Consider the following 13,922-nt stretch of genomic DNA (forward strand, 5'->3'; position numbering starts at 1 on the left):
TGATCTAATACTCTAACTCATCTCTCTGCTTCTCCTTTGCTCCCCTTCCAAGTACTCTCAAAAAAGTGTTGGGGCTCAGAAAATGATAGCCCAACATGAAGGCCTCAGAAGCAAAAGTTTCTCTTTCTCCTGCCTTCTTGTCCCTGGCCCCTCACTCTTCCCCGTGGTTAGCCATAGAAATTAGAATCCCTCTTCCCCAAGGTGACACATAGAAACCAGAGCCCCTTTTCCTCAAAGCCAGCCATAAAACCTAAAAATGTTACTCTAACTTTCCCTCCACCTTTCTATGTTAAAAATAGCCATAAATAAATTATCTGACCTACCTTACTGGATTGTAGGTCATAAGACCTCCATTCCAGAGAGGTCTTACTCCATACCAAGAAAAAAGGAACACTGCTCAGAGAAGCCAAAAAGAGTCTGACAGATGGGTCTTGCTGGGCTTCGTCACTCAGTCCATCAGCATTAGATCATGCCCTTCATGTTCAATCATATTTCTACATGGCTGTCCATATGTCTTTGAACCTAAGCATAAAAATGGGAAGTTTCTCCTGTATCTTTGGATCCTCATCTGAAGGCTCCTCTGTCATGTAAAACTATGATCAAATAAATGTGTATGTCTTTTCTCCTATGAATCTGCCATTTGTCAGTTGATTTCTGTGAAATTTCAGAGGACGAAGGTGAAATTTTCCTTCACTCCTACGAAAGCAATCAGAGGATTACATTAAGACATATGATCACGTCAGTCTGCTGCTCAACACCCTCATTGTCTTGGTACAAGGCTTGCAGCTGCAGTTTGCTATACTTACAGTGCTTTCTCCCCAAGACATCCACACACCCCCTTTCTCACCTTCTTCAGGTCATTTTTGAAAAGTCACCTTATAACTGAGGCCCTCCCTCACTGTATTATATAATATTGAAAACCCTCACAACTCCCTTCTCTCTCTTTCCTGAATTATTTTTATATAAGGTGATAATCTTATAACAAATAAACTACTCTTATTTCTTTTGTTTGCCACCTGTCTCGCTCCACTAGATCATAAATTCCGTGGAGACATAGTTTTGTCTTTTGTTTACCTCTGGGTCCCCAGTGTCTAACCCAGTGTCTGATACACAGTAGTCCCTTAATCAATATTCATGGACGTGCATCGTGAAACAGGTTGCTAGAAAGGTTCTGTGGGGTAGAAGAGGCAGGACTAGAGTAATATGAAGGCAGAGTGGAAGGACTCAGCATAAACTTTCAGTAGTGTTGTCAGGAAAGAGCTCTTGGAACCACCGGAGGCATGCAGAGGGGTCTGGACTATCCTCTGCTTTCGTACAGTTGGAATAAAACAAACATGATTTAGCAGGAGCAGTGCATAAAGTCAGAAACTGGACAATTTCAGTGTGCTTCAGATGTCCCTGAAGACCTCTCGGGCCCTTCTTTGCAAAAACATTAATTCTAGCCTGTATTTTAAAAAGAAGAATCAATTTATTATAGTTAAGATTTACCCAAATTTGGGGAACAGAGCAGCTGTGAACTTAACTATCAGCCTTCTTAAAATCCCAGAGAGTAGAATTTACCTATCCCTGTAACTGGAAGTCAATTAAACAAAATAGACATGAACAGACACGTGCATTCAGTTTTAAAAATACAGGTAGGTTTTCCATTGTACATGTATAGAAATGAGGCTCAGAAAACTCCAAGCATTTGTTAAAATTCACATGTGGAAGCTGTCCCATTGTGAACTTACTGTGTCAGAATACTGAGACAATCGTCTGGCCTGTATATAGTAGGCCAGGGAAGCATTAATACTGTGGGAGAAGGCATCCTGGAGAATACATTCCAACCTCCTCCAAATCAGGGAGGCAAGCCGGGGGTGGTGGCTCATGCCTGTATTCCTAGCACTTTGGGAGGCTGAAGTGGGGGGAATCGCTTGAGCTCAGGAGTTTGAGACCAGCTTGGGCAACATAGTGAGAGATTGTCTTTACAAACAAATGAAATAAAATGACTGAGTGTGGCTGTGTGTTCCTGTAGTCTCAGCTACTTGGGAGACTGAGGCCAGAGGATGGCTTCAGCCCACGAGATCAAGGCTGTAATGAGGCATGATTGTGCCACTGCACTCCAGCCTGGGCAACAGAGCAAGACCCTGTCTCAAAACAACAACAAACAAACAAACAAATCAGGGAGGTAGTTGAGACCTGTCAGAACATGGATGTTTTCATCATGTGAATGATGAAGAGAGAAAAGATGAACTGGGATTGGGGGAGTTAGGTACAACTGAGTCATGACACAGTCAAAGTGGGTATACTGTATACAGAGTCACCGCAGGTGAGCTGAAAAACAACAGGTTAAACTGACAACTGCGTTATGACCCGTGGGTGTAAGTATTATATCCCATCTCTGGAAAGATAAAAATTTTGTTAACTCACAGTTGATAACATACAGACAATGTGTAAATGATGCTGAGAGAGGAACCACAAGGTCACTCATGAGGTAATAGTTTAGTAGAATTTTTGAGGAAAAAGAGATCTTTGTGGTGATCTGATCTACTTCTAGAAATGTTTAGTAACTTATCCAAAGCCCCTGGGCTGCTTAGTCATACTGGAGCTATACCCAAGATACTCAGATTCTTAGTACAAAAATAGCATTTTCAGTAAAGGAAGAGGTTTGCTTACCCACAGAGATTCACTAAAATTGTCACAATTAAAAACTCACTTTTCAAAACGCAACCCTATCCCAAACACTGTGCCATTAAGACAAAGATAGCATACTGAAAGTTAAGGAAACATCTTTTTTTTTTTTTTTTTTTTTTTTTGAGACGGAGTCTCGCTCTGTCGCCCGGGCTGGAGTGCAGTGGCGCAATCTCGGCTCACTGCAAGCTCCGCCTCCCGGGTTCACGCCATTCTCCTGCCTCAGCCTCTCCGAGTAGCTGGGACTACAGGCGCCCGCCACCACGCCCGGCTAATTTTTTGTATTTTTTAGTAGAGACGGGGTTTCACCATGGTCTCGATCTCCTGACCTCGTGATCCGCCCGTCTCGGCCTCCCAAAGTGCTGGGATTACAAGTGTGAGCCACCGCGCCCGGCCAGGAAACATCTTGCGTTCAAATTTTGTCTGAGTTAATTAGGCAGTCACAAACTGTATCGCAGAGCATAGGCAACCTGCTAAAATATCAAAGGCCACATGAGAAAATCAGATCATTTAAATGGATCAGTGCTCATCAATTTTAATTGGAATTAACAGAAAGTCTGAGATCCCAGTTTATCTTAAATACCATAAAAAACAACAACAACAAACAAATGACAAAATTCAAAATGTCACTTACTAATGGTGAGCTAGCAACATCATCTCCATTTATGCAGGGTGGAAAATGTTGTAAAATAGGCAATATTTTATTAAAAAGACTGATAACATTCATGAATTCAATTCATGTGGCATTAAAAAAATAGGAGATTAGCCAAGGGATTTTAAAGCCCTGCAAATAGTGGAAATCTCTAAGTCGGTGGTAGCAGACGTGTTAGATTCTGTTCAAATTCATGTCTAAAGGACACATTATTAAGTATTTAAATCACAATGGGATTGAACTAGAAGAAAGCACTTAAAATATTTTGTAAGAAAATTGATAATCAAAGGAGTGAGAATGGCTCATGGTGTTTCCAGATGAGAAATTTTATGCAGACCCCAAAGGACAAAGTGTTACATAAAGTCCTTATAATTCTAAGACATTGATTGTAACCCCTGGAGCCTTCAGGAGGGAGCCTGAGGGTGATGGTATATATCAGGGGAGTAAAAGTGGAGGGAAAAAAGCTTTTGGGATTTCTTTCCCTGTTGGATAATTATAACTTCATTGTATTACACACACAGAATTGTTTCTTTTTTATGACTAGAATATTATTTTAGTTTTGTATACCACCAAACTGCTTATGGAACGTAAGAATCAAGTCTCTCTATCATGTAGTGGGGGAGAGTCTGAGACATTTGCTCATTCTGTTAATTTTGATACATGCTGCTATAGACTCTTTTTTAAAAAAAACCATTGATTTTATTATTGGTATATACATCAGTGATGAGATAATGTTTTTCTTAATAAGTTAAATTTATCAATTTATTTTTATTTTGGTAAAATACAGATAACATAAATTTATCATTATAACTATTTTAAGTGTGCAAGTCAGTGGAATTAAGTTCTTTCACAAGACTGTACCGTCACCTCTATCAAGCGTCAGAAGTTTTTCATCGCCTCAAATGGAAAACCTGTAGCCATCAAGCAGTCTTCATTTGCCAGCTGTCCCTAGCCCTGCCAGCCACTAATCTGCTTTCTCTCCATATGGATTTGCCTATTTTGGATATTACATATGAATGGACTTATATCATACATGTTATTGTGTCTGGTTTCTTTCATTTAACATGATATTTTCAAGGTTCATCTATGTTGTAGCGTGTATCAGTACTTCATTCTCTTTTAAAGAGGAATAATATTCCATTCTATGACTCTACCACCTTTTGTTTATTCATCTGTTGACAGACATTTGGGTTTGTTTGTTGATGAACATTTGAGTTGTTTCTACCTTTTGGCTATTGTGAATAGAGTTGCTATGAACATTCACATACAAGTTTTTGTTTGAACTCTGTTTCTGATTCTATTGGGTATACCTGGGAGTGGAATTGCTAGGTCTTATGGAAATTCTATGAACAACTTATTATTGAACCAGCAAACTTTTCTGCTGCAGCTAAACCATCTTTACATTTCTACAGGCAATTTGTGTTCCAGTTTCTCCACATAATCACCAGCACTTGTTATTTTCCACTTTTTGCAATCTTTTTTTTTCCTTTATGGCCATCATAGTGGATACAAAGTGTCATCTCATTGTGGTTTTGATTTGTGTTTCCCTAGCAGCAAATAATGTTGTGCATTTTTTACTGTGCTTGTTGGCCACTTACTTGTCTTCTTTGGAAAAATTTCTATTCAAGTCTTTTGCCCATTTTTTGATTGGGTTGTTTGTCTTTTTGTAAGTGTTCCTTATATACTCTGAATATTATAACCTTACGAAATACATGATTTGCAAATATTTTCTCTCATTCTGTATATTGTCTTCTAACTCTTTTGACAATGTCTTTTTGATGAACAAGAGTTTCTAATTTTGATGAAGACTAATTTATCTATTTTTTTTGTTGTTGTTTTTGGTTTTCATGTCATATTTAACAAAACAGTCAGACTTCCAAGGTCATGAAAATGTACTTCTATGATTACTTCTAAGAGTTTTTAAATTTTTTTGCTCTTTCATTTAGGCTTTTGATATATTTTGAGTTACTTTTTGTATATGCTGTAAGGTAGGGAGGGTCCAACTTCATTCTCTAGCAGGTGTCTATCCAGTTGTGTTGAACTGGATATACGTGTTGAAAGGATTACACTTTCTCTATTGACACCCTTGTCAAAAATCAAGTGACATAAACCCATAGATGTATGTTAGCTAGTATCTAGTCTAATGGGTCCAAATATGAACCGTATTCTGAAGACTCTCTGAATTATATTCCTGGCCAGCACCTCTATGCCAAACTTCAGATTCATATATCTAACTGCATATACTACAGCTTCATTTGGATGGTGTTATGAACCGAACTGTGCCCTACACCCATTCATATGTTGAAACCATAACCCCCAATGTGACTGTATTTGGAGATAGGGCCCTTAAGGTGATAATTATGGGTAAATGAGTTTATAAGAGTGGCAGTCTAATGTCATAAGATTGGAATACTTATAAAAAGAGTAAGAAATACTAGCTATCTTCCCTCCCTCCCTACCCCACTCTATTTCTTTCCACACATGCACAGAGGAAAGGCCAGATGAGGACACTGCAAGCAGGCAGATGGCTGTGAGCTGGAAGGGAAGCCTCATCAGAAATCAACCCTGAGGGTACCTTGATCTTGGACTTCCAGTCTCCAGAACTGTGAGAAAATACATTTCTGTTGTTTGCCACCACCCAGTTTGTGGTATTTTGTTATGATATCCTGACCTGCCTAATACAGATGGCTAATGCAAAGCTCCAGTGCAACACTTTAGAAAATTAACCCTGTTGTACACCTGACCTCCTCCAGCTGCAGTCTCCTCTTCTCAGTTGATGACAACTGAGAACTCTATTCTTCCATTTGCTTAGTCCAGAAGCTTGGAGTCCATGTGGTTCCAAACCCCTGGCACAGTATGCCAATCACTGAAACGATGAGTTTTGCGGCAGAGAATGAGTTTATTTATGAGGGAGTCAAGTGAGAAAGCAGGAGAACAGGTGTCAAATCAGTGTCCTTGAAAATGGGATTTTAGGGATATTTATGGGATAAAGGAGTGAGGTGGTCCAAGGTGTAGGAAAATGTGATTGGGGTAGGAAAAAATGAGGTAATCAGTAATCTGTTCAAATATAGTCAAACTTCATGGCTCTTCATAGCACACATGTTCACAAAATGGTGTCGCTAACATGATCTGAGGGTGGAGTTTTGGGCACTGTGACATCCAAAGGTCACCCACTGGATATTCACGCAGGTCCAGTTGGGGGCCAGTGGTTTCAGCTAGCTTGAACTGGACAAGACTTGACCCTAGTTCCTGAAAAAGAACTTAAGCAATCGTTACCATAGTGATCTATATGTGAGGGATGTTATCTATAAGGAAACTGGTGGAAGTTTTATTATATATTGCTTAGCTACGTGACCTTTAGCTATGAAAATCCTAAAATAAACTAGAAGCAAGTGAGCGACTAAAAGCAAGCGACTGAAGCCAGTGAGGCAAGTTAAGTCTGGGCCTAATCAGGGGAGCCCTCGGCCTCAAACACTGACCCCCTCGTTTCCACGACCTCTGTTCCTCACGTATAATCTGTCAGCAAATCCTTTTGACTCTACTTTTAAAGATATCCAGATTACAGTCATTTTTACAATGAATCACCCTGTCTCAGCTAGATCACTTGTATTAAAATCACAACCATTTTACTTGAAAATGCTTCACCGACTTCCTACCTGACTCTGTAAATACCCCATGTTGTTTCATAATCCATGAGTATCTACCGTCTGCGTCTTCCCCTTCCATACACATTACCTCTCTGATCCCAATTCCCACCACTTCTCCCATTCCTCCTTCGACTGCAGCCTCACGGGCCTCCTTGCTCCTCAAACACGCCAGGCTCTCACTTGCCATGCTGCTTTTAGCTCTTGCCGGTTCCTCTGCCCAGAATAGTCTCTCTCTCTCTTTTTTTGATACAGAGTCTCGCACTGTTGCCTGGGCTGGAGTGCAGTGGCCCGATCTCAGCTCACTGCAACCTCTGCCTCCCGGGATTACAGGCATGCGCTACCACGCCTGGGTAATTTTTTGTATTTTTAGTAGAGACGGAGTTTCACCATGTTGGCCAGGCTGGTCTCGAACTCCTGACCTCGTCATCCACCCGCCTCAGCCTCCGAAAGTGCTGGGATTACGGGCTTGAGCCACCACACCCAGCCAGTTTCCATCTCTTAACAAGTGCTTGGCTGAGGCCTCACATCTGTCCTTAACCTTTACCTCAGAGGCATTTTCCCTGATGGTGTTACTTCGAATTGTCAAACTTATCCTTTTCCCACTTCTGCTCTATTTCTCTCCGGAGCACTGTTCACCACATATTGAAGCATTCTACACACTTATTTTTACTTATGTGTCTTGTTCCGTCAGAATAGAAGCCCATGAAGGCAGTAGTGTCTACTTTGTTTCTTCTGCATCCCCAGTTTCTGAGCATGGGCACGAAGATGCAGCTTAATAAAGGAGTGCTGATGAGTGAGCACATGTGTGAACTGAAGGAGGGGGCAGCGACCACTGTGGGGATGCAAGAGCAAGTAGAGGAAGGAGGCCTCACTTTATTGCAAACAAGCAATCTTTCTGCAACTCGTCAGAAGGATTAGAAAGGATAAGAGTGCACTCTGGGTTTTGCAGTTTCTCATTTCTTTTCAATTCACGTAGAATACAATCACTCCACTACCAAATATTTGTCATTCATGCATTTCCTAAACTGGAACCACCTGTAAGGAAAAAACTCAAGAGCCTTTGAGAAAGTTGTAATGTCTTGCATATCCTCATTTTTATATGTTCTCTATTTCTGTTTAGAAGGCATTGAGTTACTGAGTATTAAAAATAAAAGAAACTGCTGAAAAGAATTTTTTTTCAAAAATTATTTTAAGTGACAATTACACTTCCCAAGCCTTTCATTTTTTCACTCAGACATTTCTTTACCTATTTGGTCATAGTTTTTTCTAAACATATGCTGGTTTAAATTAAAATACTGTGACTATTTTCTTGCAAACCTTTTTCAATTTTTGTTTTCCTATTGAAGCTATTAAAACAACAAGGAAATGCCTCTTGCTAGTTAGAGCAGTGCATTGCTTATAATTAATGTCTTTTGGCAATTTCCCAGCAATTGAGCTTCTCAGAACTCAAGTTTCCATGGTATATCCTTGAGCAAAGCAGTAGGTTTGGCCTCCCGTGTCATATGGATCACAGTTAGTGGGGTAGAATACTGAGAACTAATTCAGCTATTCATTATATGTCGGTATTTTCTGCGCAGTCTCATCATGGCCTATACGGAGTACTCAGTCTCATCCCAAGATGGCTGAAACTGGGGTGCAGACGGAACCAAGGTGGAGCCCAAATAAAAAATCAGGTCTCCTGCACACAGAAAATGAATGGTGTTTTCAAATCAATCTACAAGTCAAAAAACACACAGACAGACACTCCAAATTTGAGATGTTGGCCTGAAACCCGGCTGCTTCTTGAAACAGAAAACCCTTAGATGAGTAGTAATAGGGATTTCTATTTTTAAGAATGGCAGAGGACTCCTAGAAAAGATGGATAGAAAAACTTGGCTGGGCACAGTGGCTCACATCTGTAATCCCAGCACTTTGGGAAGCTGAGGTGGGCGGATCACTTGAGGTCAGGAGTTTGAGACTAGCCTGCCCAACATGGTGAAAACCTGTCTCTACAAAAAATAAAAAAATTAGCTGGGCATGGTGGCGTGTGCCTGTAGTCCCAGCTACTCAGGGGGCTGAGGAGGGAGAATCGCTTGAACCCAGGAGGCAGAGGTTGCAGTGAGTCGAGATTGTGCCACTGTAGTCCAGCCTGGGCAATAGAGTGAGACTCTGTCTCAAAAAAAAGAAAAAAAAAAGGAAAAAGAAAAAGAAAAGATGAGTAGGCAAACTAATAAATACACTTTTTGTGTTTTCGTACCACAACTAATTTATTTTAGAAAAAATGCATGCCAAGCTGGGCATAGTGGTACATACCTGTAGTCCCAGCTACTGGGGAGGCTGAGGCAGGAGGATCATTTGAGCCCAGGAGTTCTAAGCTTTAGCACGCTCTGATCATGCCTGGGAATAGCCAGTGCATCTCAGCCAGGGCTACACAGTGAGACCTTGTCTTTTAAAAAAAGGAAGAAAGAAGTAAAAAGCAAAGAAAATGAAAGAAAATGTATGCCAGTATGATATTTTCAATGCAAAGTAACTCCTTGTAGAATACTGGTGGTCCAAGGAGCAGCATATGGAAAAGGTGGAAGGAAATAATTGCACGGAAAATCCCAAAGTGGATCATTCAGTTCTTGTAGGTATATTTTGTTCTAGACCGCATTTTTTTAAATGTACTTTGAGTGTCCAAATACCTCAAATAGAAGAGCGAATTGCTCTCTAGGTTTTGGGTTTATGCAAACCTGAAATTTTCAGTATCAATAAAGTCTTTAAATTTTACTTGCTACATACTTCTTGAAGGGAGATGTTGCTTGACATTTTAATTTTACCTAAACTAAGCCTGAAACAGGTTATTTTTTAAACTACAGTATCTAGTCACCCTTGTGATGTGAAAGCTTCTCTTCTACAAAGAATGGCATGAATTTAGCAAACAAGGGCTTCTAATTTAATGACTATTTGACTAGAATTATTAAAATTCTACTTAGTCCAAAATAAAATTACCAAGAAGAATATGTAAAATACATAGGAAATTAAAAATAAAATTTGCCCCAGATAATCAGTGCAGGAGTAATTGTCTACAATTAGTTGGCAGCAAGCTGCATGAGACCTGGTAGAAGACAGAGGATCTGTGTAGAGCTGTAGACCAGAATAATATGAGGAAGCACATATTCTGCAACCAAATATCTGTCCTTAGCTTCCCTAACTGCAGGATCTAATCAACAGCGGAGCCAGCAGGGAGCGCCAAGCTGGCCTTACTCAGTCTCATGGCTAGAATCAGTGCCCTTGAAAACAAGGCAAAAGAAATGCCCATCATTTGGATATAATATAAGTAATTGTCTCTAGTACAGTATGTCTTTCAATTGGAAGCATAAGAACAAGATGTTCACAGTTGTTATTAAGCATGTGTCAAAGCATTAGTTATTGATATATTCGTATTTATTGTTACAGTAGTCCCCCCGATCAGTTACCCACAGTGTACTACAATAAGGTATTTTGAGAGAGACAGAACACACATTCACATAGCTTTTATTACAGTATATTGTTATAATTGTTCTATTTATTATTATTAATCTCTTGCTGTGCTTGATTTATGAATTAAACTTTATCATAAGCATGTATAGGAAAAACATAGTATATACAGGGTTCCGTAGTATCCATGGTTTCAGGCATCCACTGAACTGGGGGGCTCTTGGAAATTATCCCCCATGGATAAGGCGGAACAGTGTATTATAGTAATTATTGCGGACAAAGCAGAAAGACAAAAGAGCTGGTTCTAAAAGCATTTGAATAATAGGGACTTATATAGAGTTACTCCAGAAACAAATACCCAAGTTAAGATTACTAAACTATATATGAATTTATTTAACTTTCTACTTAAAATAAATCAAAACTACTTGCTTCTCTACCAGCCATAAGTTATTGGTAATAACTTACCAATTTCTGCAGGTTAACCTCTAATCTTATTAAAAAAATTTTTTTAGAGACAGGGTCTCACTCTGTCACCCAGGCTGGAGTGCAGTGGCATGATCATAGCTCACTAAAGCTTCAAACTCCTGGGCTCAAGGGATCCTCTAATACCAGTCTCTGGAGTAGCTGGGACTGACTACAAGTGTGCGTCACCCTGGTTTAACTTCTAATTTTATGTGAACAAGAGAACCTTTATAAGTTGCTAATTATTAGTGTCAAACAATTAAAACAATGGGCACCAGAGCATTGAAAAACAAGCTAAGTTGATCACTGATAATGGATAGGACCACATGTCACTAAAAGAAACACACCACGCAGGCTGCTGAGTGAAAACTTCATGTGAGGTTGTAGAGAGACAGCTCATGATGGCTGTGCTGATGAAAGGTTGAAATTTTGCATACTTGGAAGGACAGAATTAGGCCACAGATCTGTAGACAGTTTGTTAAACCGAATTGTATCATTCATCAGTCAGGAAAACATTTTTAGTTAGGTCCTGATGCTAAAAGAGTTGGTAAATAAGACCTCTCCAAGTTTTTCAACACTGTTAGCTTTGGGTTTTATATCCTTCGAAGTTTCTGTTCATATAACAGCTTCTGCCGGGCAGCTGCACGTAGGGAAGCACAACTCTCAGCTGTGATATATTCAGGCAAGTGGTGTCATAAAGAGAAACCTTCCATTTACATTTGCAAATATATCATGACCACAAAGGTACATTCCCCACAAGTTTCACATGAGGATCAATTAGGCTAATGAGAAAATTCTTGTCTGGGCAGGGTGGCTCACACGTATAATCCCAGCACTTTGAGAGGTGGGTGGATTGCTTGAGCCCAGGAGTTCAAGACAACATGGCAAACATGGACAACAGGGCAAAACGCTGTCTCTACCAAATAAACAAAAACAAAAGTTATCTGGGCGTGGTAGCATGCCCTGTAGTCCCAGCTGCTCGGGAGCCCAAGGCAGGAGAATCACTTGAGCCTGGGAGGTTGAGGCTGCGGTGAGCAAAGATCACACACTGCACTCCAGCCTGGGCAACAGAGTGGGACCTGTCTTAAAACAAAAAGCAAAACAAAACAAAAACAAAAAAGAACATTTTTTTAGTATGAAATAATAATAATAAATAACCAAGCAATCTTCATTTTGCCTTTTACCAAATTTGAGGTAATTTCTTTCTATCATACAACAAATATAACAAGATTTAAATGTAGTCAAGCAATGACATTGAAAACATTTGAAGCCAAATATCCGATTTGGTGAAATGTTAGCTTTTTCAATGGTTAATTCTCATCTTATTGGTCATTCCTTAAAAATGAAATAATTGAGTCAGATTTGAGAGTTTGTTTCTCGACCCTGTACTTAGGTAAGGAATTGGTTTTGGTTCCAATATTATCTGCAAACGAGCAGGGACTCGCTGTCAACAGGTGTGCACTGTTTCAGCGCACACGCTTGGTCTGGCTCCATGCCTTGCAGGAGTGACTGAGACAAGATCCCCTACTCCTCTGGTGGGCAGCTCCTGCTGTGGATTTAATGTCACAAATATGTACAGTTTTTTCTATAGGCAAATTTGCCAGCTAGTATTAACAATGATAAGAACTGTCAATAATACGTCAGGGTTTATTTGTAAGAATATTAACTGTAGCATTATTGCAACAGAGAAACTGGAAACAACAACAACAAAAGAACTGGTTGAAAACAATCATTATGATGATTATACAGAGGGGGTACTTTGCACCCATTAGTAATGTTGTTAAGAAAATGTATTTAATCATAGTCATCCTAACAGGTGTGAGAGCTCTCCTCGTGGTTTTCATTTGTATTTCCCTAACAATTAGTGATGTTGAATATCTTTTCATAGACCTGTTGGCCATTTGTATGTCTTCTTTGGAGAGGTGTCTATTCAGTACCTTTGCCCATTTTCAAAATTGGGTTATGTTTATTTATTTAGTTATTTTTGCTATTGAGTTGTGTGAGTTCCTTAAAGTTTTTGGTAATTAACCCCTTATTAAATATATGGTTTGCAAATATTTTCTCCCACTCCATAGGTTGCCTTTTCACTCTGATTGTTACAGCATAGTATCTCTAGTTAAAAATAAGGTATTGTGTATTTAACAATTCTTTGAGTGTAGATCTCATGTTGATTGTTCTTACTACAAAAACAAGAAAAAATCACAAAGAGATACAAGGAAACTGTTGGAGATGATAGATATCTTTCTTACCTTGACTGTGGTGATGGCAGCATAAATGTACGCATGTGTCCAAACTCATCAAATTATGTACATTAATTATATTCACTTTCTTATATGTCAATATATCAACAAAGCTAGGAAAGAAATTAAAAAATTTTTGTTTGTTCGTTTTGTTTTGTTTTGTCTAATGATGAGAGGGTTTCACTCAGGCTGATGTGCAGTAGCTATTCACGGGCATGATCATTGCACACTACAGCTTCGAACTCCCGGGCTCAAGCAATCCTCCTGCTTCAGCCTCCCAAGTGGATGGGACCACAGGCACATGCTACCACACCTGGCTGAGAAAATGGTCTTTTTTTTTTTTTTTTTTTTTGAGACGAGTCTTGCTCTGTTGCCCATGCTGGAGTGTAGTGGTACGATCTCAGCTCACTGTGAGCTCCGCCTCCCGGGTTCACGCCATTCTCCTGCCTCAGCCTCCCAAGTAGCTGGGACTACAGGCGCCCGCCACCACACCCGGCTAATTTTTTGTATTTTTTTAGTGGAGACCGGGTTTCATGGTGTTAGCCAGGATGGTCTCCATTTCCTGACCTCGTGATCTGCCCGCCTCGGCCTCCCAAAGTGCTGGGATTACAGGTGTGAGCCACCGCGCCTGGCCAAAAATGGTCTTTAAAACTGTATTTAATGGCATGATAACACTTATGTGCAAAGGATGATCCTAGTTTTGGAAACTTTTAAATCAGTGTGTGCATGTTTGTTTTCACAAAGCAAGGATGATAAATGTGTGCATCAGAATTCACAAGGGGGCTGGATGTGGTGGCTCAAGCCTGTAATCCC

At 39.9% G+C, this 13,922-nt stretch overlaps 1 protein-coding gene across 9 annotated transcripts in view; it reads left to right on the plus strand.

Annotated features, from left to right (window-relative positions):
• The window catches only part of GCSAML (germinal center associated signaling and motility like), a 65,836-nt gene that overhangs the window by 20,982 nt on the left and 30,932 nt on the right, over positions 1-13,922 (plus strand). For 3 of the 9 annotated variants that reach the window (XM_063613567.1, XM_055234303.2, XM_063613571.1), the window contains one exon: positions 5,812-5,927. The exons of the other annotated variants lie outside the window; for them this stretch is intronic. The gene's annotated coding sequence lies outside the window, so the exon portion shown is untranslated. The remainder of the gene's footprint in view (positions 1-5,811; positions 5,928-13,922) is intronic. 9 annotated transcript variants of the gene reach the window in all.

This window comes from Symphalangus syndactylus, chromosome 19 (assembly GCF_028878055.3).
Source record: "Symphalangus syndactylus isolate Jambi chromosome 19, NHGRI_mSymSyn1-v2.1_pri, whole genome shotgun sequence".
Taxonomy (NCBI): Eukaryota; Metazoa; Chordata; class Mammalia; order Primates; family Hylobatidae; genus Symphalangus; species Symphalangus syndactylus.